Here is a 13,472-nt window from a genome sequence, read left to right as displayed (position 1 = left end):
TATTCAAAGACTCAAAGAAAGGAGACAGAAACCCAGAGACAGTATCTGTGATTCGTTTGCGCACAGTAGGAGAATTAGACATAAGAACAGGGGACAAGGTATTAGGTGAACTAACAGAAGAATTAACAGTTATAAGGGGAGCCGAAGGCAAAGGAGATTGATGTTCAGGAAACGGAAGAGGTGGGGGTGGCACTACCGGAAGGGGCAAATACAGAAGAGCCGGAGCAGGCGGAGGCGCAACTAATGGCTGAACTGGTTGTAACAATGGGGGTGCATTAGCACCTTGTACATAGGGAGGAGGCAATCTCAATAAGTGAGACATCAAAGGGTCTTCCTCCGGATCCTTACTTTTATCAGAAGGGGAAATAGGCAACACCGGATAGCATTTATCTATCGCCATACGATGCTGTCTCTCCGAAATTTCCATTTCATGATTAATCTCATTATCTTTAAACTGCTGGGCAGCCTGTATAATCGTCATACTTTGTGTTTTCTTATCTCGTTATGCCTGTTTAATTTCTCTCTGTTTGGCTTCCTTACGCCAGAGGCGGAAAGAGTCAAACATTGCCGGCAGGGCTTTTCTTTTAAACAAAATTGCTTCCAAATTATCTAATATGTCAGGCTCAAAGCTACCATTCTGTGGCCACTGTAGAACACCATCGTTCTTCGTGTATCTGATCCATGCCTCATTAAAGGCAATGGGGCCAACACCATGTTTAGAATAAAGCTCATAAGTGGGAGTTCCAACTGGAGAAATTGGACAAGAGTCCTCCAGCCGGGAATCCCTATCACAACCAAAACAACAAAACTTTCTAAACTTACTCAGACCAGGCATCGTTATTTCACTGGACTGTTCACAAACATCAAGGGGATAAATCAAATAACACAGCACAATCTGTACTCACCCCTCGGCTTCGGCTTTTGCAATAGCCGATTCAAAGGACCCAAATCAAAACAAAAATAGTGGGAGCTACCCACCAATACTTAACTAAGTGTCTTCTTACGCCAACAGAGGCCTGTCTAATGTCTCGCGATACCATACATCACCAAAAAGGGCCAAAGCAAGGTGGCAGTCAGGGCAGCAGTCGTCAGCAGCCGTCAGGAAGGAGAAACCGTGCTGAAAAAGACCTTCAGACCACTTCGACATACAGGGGTCGCTTGACGTGGTTCGTGATTCCTCCATAATTTTCTTGTGGGGTTCCTCACGACCCTCAGGCAAAATCGCTACCTCTGAAGCCGTCTCACAGAGGGCACCAATTGAAGAACCAGGGCCTTATGGGCCTGGCGGCACAGGGCACGCCTTAATCTCCTGAGTTCACCTGCTTTGTTTAACAGAGACACAGGACATTCTGTTGAGCGTAGAAGATCAGGTTTATTAGCTGCAGCTAAGTACAGTTGTCCCAGATGAACACTCAGTATGTTCTTAGGAGACTGCCACTTTACTCCGTGGCGCACAATCTTTTATAGCACATAGATTCACCAAGAACACTCCCAATGCATACATGGTTATCCAATGAGAAGAGTTTGAAAACAAGATATAACCAATGAGAAAAGTTTGAAAACAAGATATCAAGTAACCTAAATAAACCTCTCTTCCAACTGTTTTTGTCACCCCTCCCCACAAGTTAATCAGTGGTAGTGTCTACAACTCAACTTGCAGGTGGCAGGACATATTTGAATGCTTTGGAGGACAGTTGTGAAATGCGAGAATACAAGTAGAGAATAGCGAAGGCCAGAAGATAAGATAAAGTCAGGAAAGAATGGTGTGAACCGATAGACAGTTGAGACAGGGTTTAGTCAAACCAAACGAGGATTAGTGGACTTAGCCAGTCCCTGACATCAGTCTCGTAAACAGAGGCAGAAGGTTATTTGACACGTCGCAGTAAGATCAGCAGAAAAACTTCGTTCATTGTGCTGCCTGAGTGAGGGCAACACAAAATGGCGGTGGAACACAAAAAATGGTGGCTGAATACAAGCGAGATCGAAAATCGAATTTCCTCACCTCGATTTAATTCACTGCCTGCTTATATATATATATATACACACACACACACACACACATATATATATATATATATATAAATATATATATATATATAGGGAGGTGAGCATTCCCACCAATGGGAAGTGTAGAGGACAATTTTTAAGGCGGTGTCAATGCGAGACACGGAGAGCATCGGCATCTGAAGAAGGCGATATTACGCCGAAATGCATCATGCCACACATGCTTGTCAATAAAGTGCCTCCCTAAGGAATCCTTGTGTGGCCTCTTCTTCTTCGCTCAGAAGGGGAGTATGGTGATATGTGCGCGTCAGCCAGAGATGCGAAAGAGGCCCCATTCAGCAAGTCGGCTGGGGCTTTGACTGGTTCTTGCTGTTTCAGCTTTCTCTTGCCCAAGGTATTGGGACAGCTCCTGCCCGCCATCCAGCATAGGTGAAGCAAAGGGCCGCTGCCAGTGGCAGCTCGTGACTGCACGTGAGGCAAAAATCACTGTATTTGAACCTACGGCCCGGCGGACACTTATCCTGGGGGCTTGAACGTATGCGGGGACCGGAGGAGACACTGAGACATCATTTACCGGGACTCGCTTTCACCGAGCCTTACCCTGTACTGCTCCAGCCGATACGGGCACAATTTTGAAAAGAATTCCTCCATGCAACACTAACCCAGTAAAGATGAACTCCGGGAGATGTAGTTTGCTACCAACTGCATCTAGTGGGCGGATACAAGACTTTGGGAGGTGAGCATTCCTACCAATGGGAAGTGTAGAGGACCATTTTTAAGGCGGCGTCAATGCGAGACACGGAGAGCATCGGCATCTGAAGAAGGCGATAGTACTCTGAAATGCATCATGCCACACATACTTGTCAATAAATTGCCTCCCTAAGGAATCCTCGTGTGGCCTCTTCTTCTTCGCTCAGAAGGGGAGTATGGTGATATGTGTGCGTTAGCCAAAGACGCGAATGAGGCCCCGCTCAGCAAGTCGGCTGGGGCTTTGACTGGTTTCTGCTGTTTCAGCTTTTTCTTGCCCATTGTATTTGAAGAGCTCCAACCCGCCATCCAGCGTAGGTGAAGCAAAGGGCCGCTGCCAGTGGCAGCTCGTGACTGCACGTGAGGCGAAAATCACTGTATTTGAACCTATGGCCCGGCGGACACTTATCCTGGGGGCTTGAACGTATGCGGGGACCGGAGGAGACAAAGAGACATCATTTACCGGGACTCGCTTTCACCGAGCCTTACCCCGCACTGCTCCAGCCGATACGGGCACAATTTTGAAAAGAATTCCTCCACGCAACACTAACCCGGTAAAGATGAACTCTGGGTGATGTAGTTTGCTACCAACTGCATCTAGTGGGCGGATACAAGACTGTAGGAGGTGGGCATTCCCATCAATGGGAAGTGTAGAGGACAATTTTTAAGGCGACGTCTATGGGAGAAATGGAGAGCATTGGCATCTGAAGAAGGCGATAGTATGCCTAAATGCATCATGCCACACATACTTGTCAATAAAGTGCCTCCCTAAGGATTCCTCGTGTGGCCTCCTCGTCTTTGCTCAGAAGATGAGTATGGTGATATGTGCACGTCATATGCCAAAAGAGACCACTCAGGTGAAAGTGACCCAAGGACACAGCAGGAATTGTTGAAGGAGCCCTTTATTCACTGAAAGTTGTGCAGCATTATGCATTTTGACTTTTCAAGCCTTCCTCAGACGCCGCTCACAACCGAATGGTGCCGTTTCCCTCCTTAAAGCTCCTACGGTGCTCCCATTGCTGGGAGATCAGCTGACCCTGCTTGATTTGGAACAGCTGCAATCATGTCTGAGACTACAGCTCCCAGCGTGCAACATCGTGGTAAGTACCAAAGCAGGGTTGATGACACTACAGTAAGCGCTGTAAAATACAGTGTAAAGGGGGGCCATGTAGTAGAAGGCACCATCCATCAATTGCAGTGTCCAGAGATCCCTCAAGTCCCCAACGCCCCAGCCACAATAGCGGAACTACCCGGGCCATGGAGAACGCTGTAATAAGCCCTCTCCCTGTGTAGCCGCAGTCTGCAACCTGGCAGCGGCCACAGGCATGGCCCGTTCTCGTGGCGGTCCTGGGCATATCAATACCTTGAAAGAAGAGAGTTTATTGCCATTGAGTCCCAGGCCTCTTGTAAGGGTGGGTCCTTGTACCGCATTTGTGGCCTTACGAGGAAAATATGCCAAAAGAAACCACTCGGTTGAAAGTGAACCAAGGACACAGCGTAGATTGTTGAAGGAGCCCTTTATTCACTGAAAGTTGTGCAGCATTATGCATTTTGGCTTTTCCAGCCTTCCTCAGATGACGCTCACAACCGAATGGTGCCTTTTCCCTCCTTAAAGCTCCTACGGTGCTTATATATATAGATATATAAATAAATAGTCACCACTGGGTACTTATAGTTAGGATAGATGTTAACATAGTAAAGTAATTTTTGTTTCTCTATAACTGTGGCGCCGTGTGAGGAATCTTCGCCAAACTTTGATTAAAAAAGACTTATCTACCTCAACTCCTTCCTGGAAAATATCAGGGTGTTCTTTCAAGCAGGGGCCCAGAAGAATAGTGGCATGCCAAAGAGCATCATGTCCATGAATTTTACAATAGGGAAATTGCACAGTGAAACTGCAAAAACTGCTGAACCGAATTACACTAAATTTGGCAGAAAGCTTGATCTTGGTCCAGAAAGCATTATTTTAAGTAACTATAATACATGCCAAACCCAACTATAACTTGTGGCCTTTCCATGCACTGCTAATTACCCCACATATTACATCAGTCATGACATATTGTATGACATCATTGATAACATCACTGTAATATTTGAAATGACAAAACTGTTCATGGTGAGGATGTGACTCATAGTTACTTGAGATAACTATAGATGGTAAATTTCAGTGCTTTTGTTTGTTTAAAATGGTATGTGGACTGACATTTTCACCTGAGTATAGTATCCCTTTAACCTCATCTTTTTTAGTGAATTTCTAAGTTCTTTTTAATGCAAAGTAAGATATTATTACCATACCTGACTATAACGTCACTTTAACATTTGTTTTTTTTCAGTGACAAAATATATATAGATCCTATGGACAACTCTTTTTAATAGAGTTTGGCTATCTATGAATATTTAAACACTAAACTTGAGTATACAAGTGGGCTTGTGAATCTATAGGTAAACATTAATCTAGAATAGTGCTTGCCTTCACTGGTGACAGCAGGAAATACATGTATGTCTAGGACATTGGTCTGGTATGTCCTAGGTGGATGTTGCTGCAAGTGGAATGGCTGCATTTGTATTGAGGCAATAATCTGCCCTGCCAGCCTCACTCTTTGCTTTACCAGTAACATTAGCACAATCTGCATGCATGATAATGTTATCAGGTTTATATTTGGATATAGCCATTGTTGGAAATGGCCCTTTTTGCAGGGTTATCCCCAAACTTTTTGCTTCTTCCTCCTTTATTTTTTCTGACCCGTGGTTGTTGGCAATAGGACTCTGGGCACTTTACCACTGCTGATCAGTGCTAAAGTGCATATGCTCTCTGTATAAATTGTTATCGTAATTGGTTATCCATGATTGACATATTTGTTGCACCTGTCAGCCCCTGGTAAAGTGCACTGAATGTGCCAGCGCTGGTGATTCAAATGCTACTAGTGGGCCTGCAGCACTGATTGTGCCACCCACATGAGTAGCCCTAAAATGATGTCTTAGGCCTGCTTGCAGTGCCTATGTGCAGTCCAGGACTGCCATGTCGACCTGGCCAGTGCAACCACTGACCAGGCCTTATCCTTCCCTTTCTGTACATGTCAGGCATCCCTATGGTGGCCCTAGGTACCCCCCTGGGCTGGGTGCGGTGTATCTGAAAGGTAGGGCATGTACTGAGGTGTGTAACATGCCCTGATAGTGAATTACAGCCATTTTCGTTTTTCACGGCTGAGAGGCTATCTTGCCCATAGGACAGAATGGGAAAGGCTGTTTACATGCCTATCTTCCCCTAAAGGCAAGATAGAAAATCCAAGTTTGGTATCTTTGTGTTCAGAATTTAATTATACATCTTTTTAGCAAGATGGTTTTTAAATTCACTGTGTGAGAATAGCACTTTTTAGAAAGTAGCTATTCTCCTGTTTAACCTTCCTGTGTGCCTGTGTGCAGATTGGCTGACTGGTGTCATGTGATGGGCTAGGTGGCTCCAGGAGTCTGGATGAGTCAGCAGCAGGGTGAATAGGGAGATCTGCTCTAGATGGGTGGGAGGAGTAGCCCCTGGGTTTGAGTAGGGCTGCCTCTGCCAGCACAATGCTGGCTCCACCCCCTGCTGGCCAGGCTGAGGACTCTGCCTCTGCCAGCACAAAGAAGGCTCCACCTCCTGCAAAGCGTCTAACAACCCTGCCCCTCACTCTGAAAGGAACCAGGTGCTCCAGGGCAGAGCACACCCAGGAACCGGTTTGAGCAGGGGAATCCCCCCACTGAAACAAAGAGAGACAAAGACTTGGAGGGGTATAAGAAGAGGACCCCAGACACCTAAACTTTAGATCACTGTGGAACTAAGAAGGAACCTCTGCCAAGGAGAAAGCTGGAAGGAACTGAAGAGGAGAAGACTGCCTGCTTGCTGTTTTGCTTTGCTGCCAAGGAGAGGGGAAGGACTTTGCTGTGTCCCATTCTTTTGATTCTGATCTCCAAGGGCCTGAGGAGAGCTGGCTCCCTGTTAAGAAGTCTCAGGAACAAAAGGACTTCACCACCAGCTCCCCTGGAACTCTGCTGAGGGAGTTCTGACCTGCCTTGGAGTGCTTGCCTAGTCTTGGGGCCTCAGGAGGTCATTTTGCTGTGTTTGGGAGCTGGAAAGCAGAAGCGTGAACAAGAGTAACTGGTACCCAACGCATCATCCGATTGCGAGTCGCAAGAACGAGAGTGCGAGGAGAATTTCATCGTGGCGTCATCGCAGCACCCGGAGTGCGTCGAGCATCGTCCCGGTGTGTGAAGATTCCTGACGCTGCGAGGGTCGTCGCAGAACCAGTTTGCCGGTGCGTGAAAATATCCAGCCGCTGCATGTGTCGACGCAGAGTCCCGTCCCGTGACGCATCGAGGGTTGCGGCGCCAGAAGTCAATGCCACGCCGCGCACCGCGACGCATCGAGGGTTGCAGCGCCAGAAGTCAGCGCTGCGCCGCGCATCACGCCGCATCGAAGATCGTCGCATCGTACCTGTGCATGAAGCTTCCCCCTAAGAAGCCTACACAACGAAAGCCAAAGTCATCGCATCCTCCCCCTACAGATCGGAGCCGGCGCATCCACCTCTGCTGCGTGAAGCAGGGCTGCTGCAAAGCCTCCCCAAGATCTCAGGAGTATCGCATCGCCTTTGCCATCTTCCTTGTTATAGCTTTTGGGAACCTTAACGCAACTACAGGTACTGGTGGGCACGAGAGTGTCGCATTTTGTGCATTGAGAGTCGCATTGTGCAGGACACTGATTTTTACATCCTGGAGTACTTTCTGCAAACTCTTGAACTATCTTTAAAGTAACCTTTTTAATTGTATGTTGGTTTTTCTGTAGTATTTGGTCTTGTGAAGTTTTTAGTAAAGATACCTTATTTTTCTAAAACTGGTGTGGAGTAAATCTGTTGTGTTTTCACTATGTTACTGTGAGTGTTGGTACAAATACTTTACACATTGCCTTTGATAGCCTAGACTGCTCAGGCCAAGCTACCTAGATGGTGAGCAGGGGTTATCTTAACAGTGTATCCCCCTTTCCCTGACTAGAAGCAAGGGTCCCTACTTGGACAGTGGTACCTACCCTGCCAACTAGAGACCCCCAGATCTAACATTGGTGGTCAGCGGTGAGGATTAGAACTTGTATTTGTACTTGACCCTCAGTAATTGGTGTACATCACTAGTTTAAGTGCCGACCACTACGCAACCACATACTCTGTTTTGTTTTGGTTCTATTTTTGATCTGATCCTTGAGTCATCCAGGCATCATGTCTCAGAAGGGTAAAGCAGCAAGTGATGTTGCAGAACTGGAGTTTGATATTGAAATGTTAAGTGATTACAAAGTAGGTCAACTCAAGCAGTTCTGCAGGATCTTTGGATGTCCCATGGAGAGCAGCTCCAGGAAGGAGGAGCTACGGAAGGCCTTAAGGGCCTGGTGGGAAGCCAAAGAGGCTGGGGAGACAGGTGATGCAGAGGTGGATGAGGATGCACAAGCGGATGGTTTCAGGTCACAGGATCTGCCTGTGTCCAGAGCAGCCTCCAGGGCTGGCAGCAACCATTCAGCTAGAAGTTTTTTCCCCAGAGGAGTTGGAGGAAAACCAAAGGGTTAGAGATCATGAGTTAGAAGTCATTAGGCTTGAGTTGAAGCTGATGGAAATAGAAACCCAGAACAAAGTAGAAGAGAGCAAGAAGATGTATGCCTTGGAAGAATTTAAATTGACCTTGGCACATGAACTAAGGATGAGGGAGCTTGATTTGGAGCTCGAGAGGCTTGAGGCCATGAGTGTCTCAGCTGAAGAAGAAAAATGGGTAGCTCAAGAAGTGAGCTTTGCTGAGTTGAAGGTGGAGTCCAGCTCAGATGGTGGCAGCAAGATTGTAGTTTCTAGTGCTGAGAGAAAGGTACAAACACCCAGAGATGTGGCACCTGACTTGAAGGAGGGGGTTGACATACACCAGGGGGTTCAGGTTTATGATGTAGTTCCAGTGGGGTGCAGTGTCCCTGAAGTAGATTGGGGAACTGACGCAGGGGACCATATTCCTAGTGGTGGGAGGAACACTATACTGACCCTAGATGAGAGGTACAGGGAGAGGGGTTCCCCCATGGTAGAAACCTTGGTGTGTGAGTGTGAAGACCGCCCAGAAGAGTGTGAGTTGTGTGACCGAGACAGTCAGATACTGTCTTGCCAATCTCAGGAGAGTGGTGTGGGGTACTTGTGTGAGGCACTGGAGGGTGAGGCAAAAGGTAGCTTGGTTAACAACTGTGGGGGGCTGTGTGATTCATTTGTTGGAGAGTAAATTTTAAGTCCCTGTTTTCCAGAGCTATGCCAACACCCGATGGAGTGTGAGTTCGCTGGTTCCAGAGAGCTTGCGTTGGAGGCAGACCTTTGGTTGGATGCCAGAGGGTCTGAAGAGGCACTGGGGAGTGATCCCAAAAGGAGTGGCACAGATATCTTCCAGACCTGTGAGGTGGAAGATGTTCAGTGTAGCCCAGTTAGGTCCCAGTGTAGTGGGAGGGGTGTAGGGGCTCACGTCCTGTCTCAGTGGAGAAGGGGTGAGTGTGGGACTGTGGGCCCCAGGTGCCCGAAACCCAGTCTCAGGGCCGGGAGGGTTCCTTAAGGGAACACCAGGTTGGGGGCCTAGACAGAGCTAGTAGGCCATTTGAGGAGGATCTCCTAGTGTCAGGAGAACCGGGAGCCTCTGTAAACAGAGCTCCAGTGGTTCTGGTGTCTGGCGGTACCGCTCTAGTTGGGAGGGTCCAGAAGTCCAGACTGAGGTGTGAGAGGGGGATGTGTTTCCCAGTGGGAGAAACAGTGGGTCAGGGACCAGCTAGAAGGGCTGAGTCCCCTAGGAGTGACCATGGTGACACCACTTCTGTCCTGGGGGATCTTCGCGCACTGTCAGGTGGACAGGGGCCGGGAGATCTGCGCCAGGCAGACTGTCATGAGACACATGAGTCATGTGTCACCCTCAGGGAGATACTGTGTGAGTCCCCAGAAGTCCTGGCATGCCAGGCAGGTGTGCAACTGCAGGGTTTAGTCCCTGGGTTGGGAGGCCAGGTTCAGGATCTGCCTGACCTGGAGGGAAGGACATCTGTAAGCTGTGTCCTGACCGGTTTGGCTTCCAGGGGTACCACTCCAGTGGGGAGGGTGCAGCACTCTGGAAGGGGGTGCAGAGGGAGAGAGTCCTCGCCTCTGACCCCGGTGCAACCTGAGGGTTTAGACCCTAGGTTGGGAGACCAGTTGCTGGAGAGAGGTCCTGAACTGGTGGGTGAGTTGTGTTCTGAGGGTGACTCTCCGGGGAGGAGAGGGCAGGACCCCAGAAGGAGAGGTAGGGGGAGGAGAGCCCCGCCCGTGACCTCTGGTCAGCCTGAGGGTACAGACCCTGGGTTGGCGGGCCATTGTCAGGATGCCCTAACTGACTTTGCAGGAGGAAGAGTTGAGGAAAGGTGCCAGGCACCTGGGGCTACTGCCCTGCACTTTCTGATGCCACAGAGGTTAGAGAGGCCTGACAGGCATGAGGCCTGGCTCTCATCACTGACAGTTGTCAGTGGCCCCTGTAGCTGGTTGTCCTGGTGGACAGGGTTGCCCCTGGAAGGGGGGCAGGAGTCACACCCTGGGGGTGGACTGGGCCACACCATTGTGTTGGCCAGGTGGGTGCTGTCTACCAGTGTGGACACATCTGTGAGTGAAGTCCTGGTGCGCCGGGCAAGTGTTCAACCGCAGGGGTTGGTCCCTGGGGTGGGATGCCAGGTGCAGGTGTTTCCTGACCTGGAGGGAGGGACATCTGTAAGCAGTGTCTCTACCAGTTTGTCTTTGAGGTGTACCACTCTGAGTGGGAGGGTGCAAAATTCTGGAAAGGGGTGCAGAGGGAGGGAGTCCTCGCCTCTGACCCCGGTTCACCTGGAGGGTTTAGACCCTAGGTTGGAGGGCCAGGTCCGGGGTGTCCCCCCTGACCTGGAATCCCAGTTGCAGGATAGAACCCCTGAACTGGTGGGCGAATGGTGCAGGACACCTGCCACAGGTGCCCTGACTATTCTAGAAGGGGGTACCGCCCCAGGTGGGAGTGTACAGGGCCCCAAGGAAGAGGAGGACCGGGTATGGAACAGCCCACCCCACCCTCCTGTCCAGCCACCGGATACAGGCCCGGGGCTGGTGGGTCAGTGCCAGGTTGTCAGACCCGATCTGACAGGGAAGGGAGTGGACAAAGGGTGCCAAGCACCTGGGGCTACTGCCCCCCACCTTCTGACGCCACAGGGGTTTGAGGGCCCTGAGAGGAATAAGGCCTGGGTCTCATCCCTGACCACTGTCAGTGGTCACTGCGGCTTGCTGTCTGTCTGTTGGGACACACCTGTGAGCAAATTAAGGCTAGGTGCTGCACAGGTGGTGTCCACAGGAGAGGAGAAGGGTTCCACATGGATTGGCTTGGTGGACCCTGAGAGTATGGATGGAGAGATCCAACCGGGTTCAGGAAGGCGTAGAACAGGAATAGTGCCCTGCTGTTTGGGCCAGTTTCCGGGTTCTATCGCCCTAAGCAGGGAATCCCATCGAGGTATCGCTTGGTCTACCCTGGCTTTAGGCTGGAAGGGGGTTGTGTTGGAAATGGCCCTTTTTGCAGGGTTTTCCCCAAACTTTTTGCTTCTTCCTCCTTTATTTTTCTGACCCGTGGTTGTTGGCAATAGGACTCTGGGCACTTTACCACTGCTGATCAGTGCTAAAGTGCATATGCTCTCTGTATAAATTGTTATTGTAATTGGTTATCCATAATTGACATATTTGTTTCACCTGTCAGCCCCTAGTAAAGTGCACTGAATGTGCCAGGGCTGGTGATTCAAATGCTACTAGTGGGCCTGCAGCACTGATTGTGCCACCCACATGAGTAGCCCTAAAATGATGTCTTAGGCCTGCTTGCAGTGCCTATGTGCAGTCCAGGACTGCCATGTCGACCTGGCCAGTGCAACCACTGACCAGGCCTTATCCTTCCCTTTCTGTACATGTCAGGCATCCCTATGGTGGCCCTAGGTACCCCCCTGGGCTGGGTGCGGTGTATCTGAAAGGTAGGGCATGTACTGAGGTGTGTAACATGCCCTGGTAGTGAATTACAGCCATTTTTGTTTTTCACTGCTGAGAGGCTTACTTGCCCATAGGACAGAATGGGGGAGGCTGTTTACATGCCTAACTTCCCCTAAAGGCAAGATAGAAAATCCAAGTTTGGTATCTTTGTGTTCAGAATTTAATTATACATCTTTTTAGCAAGATGGTTTTTAAATTCACTGTGTGAGAATAGCACTTTTTAGAAAGTAGCTATTCTCCTGTTTAACCTTCCTGTGTGCCTGTGTGCAGATTGGCTGACTGGTGTCATGTGATGGGCTAGGTGGCTCCAGGAGTCTGGGTGAGTCAGCAGCAGGGTGAATAGGGAGATCTGCTCTAGATGGGTGGGAGGAGTAGCCCCTCTGTTTGAGTAGGGCTGCCTCTGCCAGCACAATGCTGGCTCCACCCCCTGCTGGCCAGGCTGAGGACTCTGCCTCTGCCAGCACAAAGAAGGCTCCACCTCCTGCTGAGCGTCTAACGACCCTGCCCCTCACTCTGAAAGGAACCAGGTGCTCCAGGGCAGAGCACACCCAGGAACCGGTTTGAGCAGGAGAATCCCCCCACTGAAACAAAGAGAGACAAAGACTTGGAGGGGTATAAGAAGAGGACCCCAGACACCTAAACTTTAGATCACTGTGGAACTAAGAAGGAACCACTGCCAAGGAGAAAGCTGGAAAGAACTGAAGAGGAGAAGACTGCCTGCTTGCTGTTTTGCTTTGCTGCCAAGGAGAGGGGAAGGACTTTGCTGTGTCCCCTTCTTTTGATTCTGATCTCCAAGGGCCTGAGGAGAGCTGGCTCCCTGTTAAGAAGTCCCAGGAACAAAAGGACTTCACCACCAGCTCCCCTGGAACTCTGCTGAGGGAGTTCTGACCTGCCTTGGAGTGCTTGCCTAGTCTTGGGGCCTCAGGAGGTCGTTTTGCTGTGTTTGGGAGCTGGAAAGCAGAAGCGTGAACAAGAGTAACTGGTACCCAACGCATCATCCGATTGCGAGTCGCAAGAATGAGAGTGCGAGGAGAATTTCATCGCGGCGTCATCGCAGCACCCGGAGTCCCCACATCGCCGAGTGCGTCGAGCATCGTCGCGGTGCGTGAAGATTCCTGATGCTGCGAGGGTCGTCGCAGAACCAGTTTGCGGGCCGCACCACTGCCGGTGCGTGAAAGTATCCAGTCGCTGCGTGTGTCGACGCAGAGTCCCGTCCCATGATGCATCGAGGGTTGCGGCGCCAGAAGTTAATGCCGCGCCGCGCACCACGACGCATCAAGGGTTGCAGCGCCAGAAGTCAGCACTGCGCCGTGCATCGCGCCGCATCGAAGATCGTCGCATCGTACCTGTGCGTCAAGCTTCCCCCTAAGAAACCTACGCAACGAAAGCCAAAGTCATCGCATCCTCCCCCTACAGATCGGAGCCGGCGCATCCACATCTGCTGCGTGAAGCAGGGCTGCTGCAAAGCCTCCCCAAGATCTTAGGAGTATCGCATCGCCTTTGCCATCTTCCTTGTTATAGCTTTTGGGAACCTTAATGCAACTACAGGTACTGTTGGGCACAAGAGTGTCGCATTTTGTGCATTGTGAGTCGCATTGTGCAGGACACTTATTTTTACATCCTGGAGTACTTTCTGCAAACTCTTGAACTATCTTTAAAGTAACCTTTTTAATTGTATGT

Source organism: Triturus cristatus, chromosome 3_2, assembly GCF_964204655.1.
Source record: "Triturus cristatus chromosome 3_2, aTriCri1.1, whole genome shotgun sequence".
Taxonomy (NCBI): domain Eukaryota; kingdom Metazoa; phylum Chordata; class Amphibia; order Caudata; family Salamandridae; genus Triturus; species Triturus cristatus.
This window is presented reverse-complemented; position numbering follows the sequence as displayed.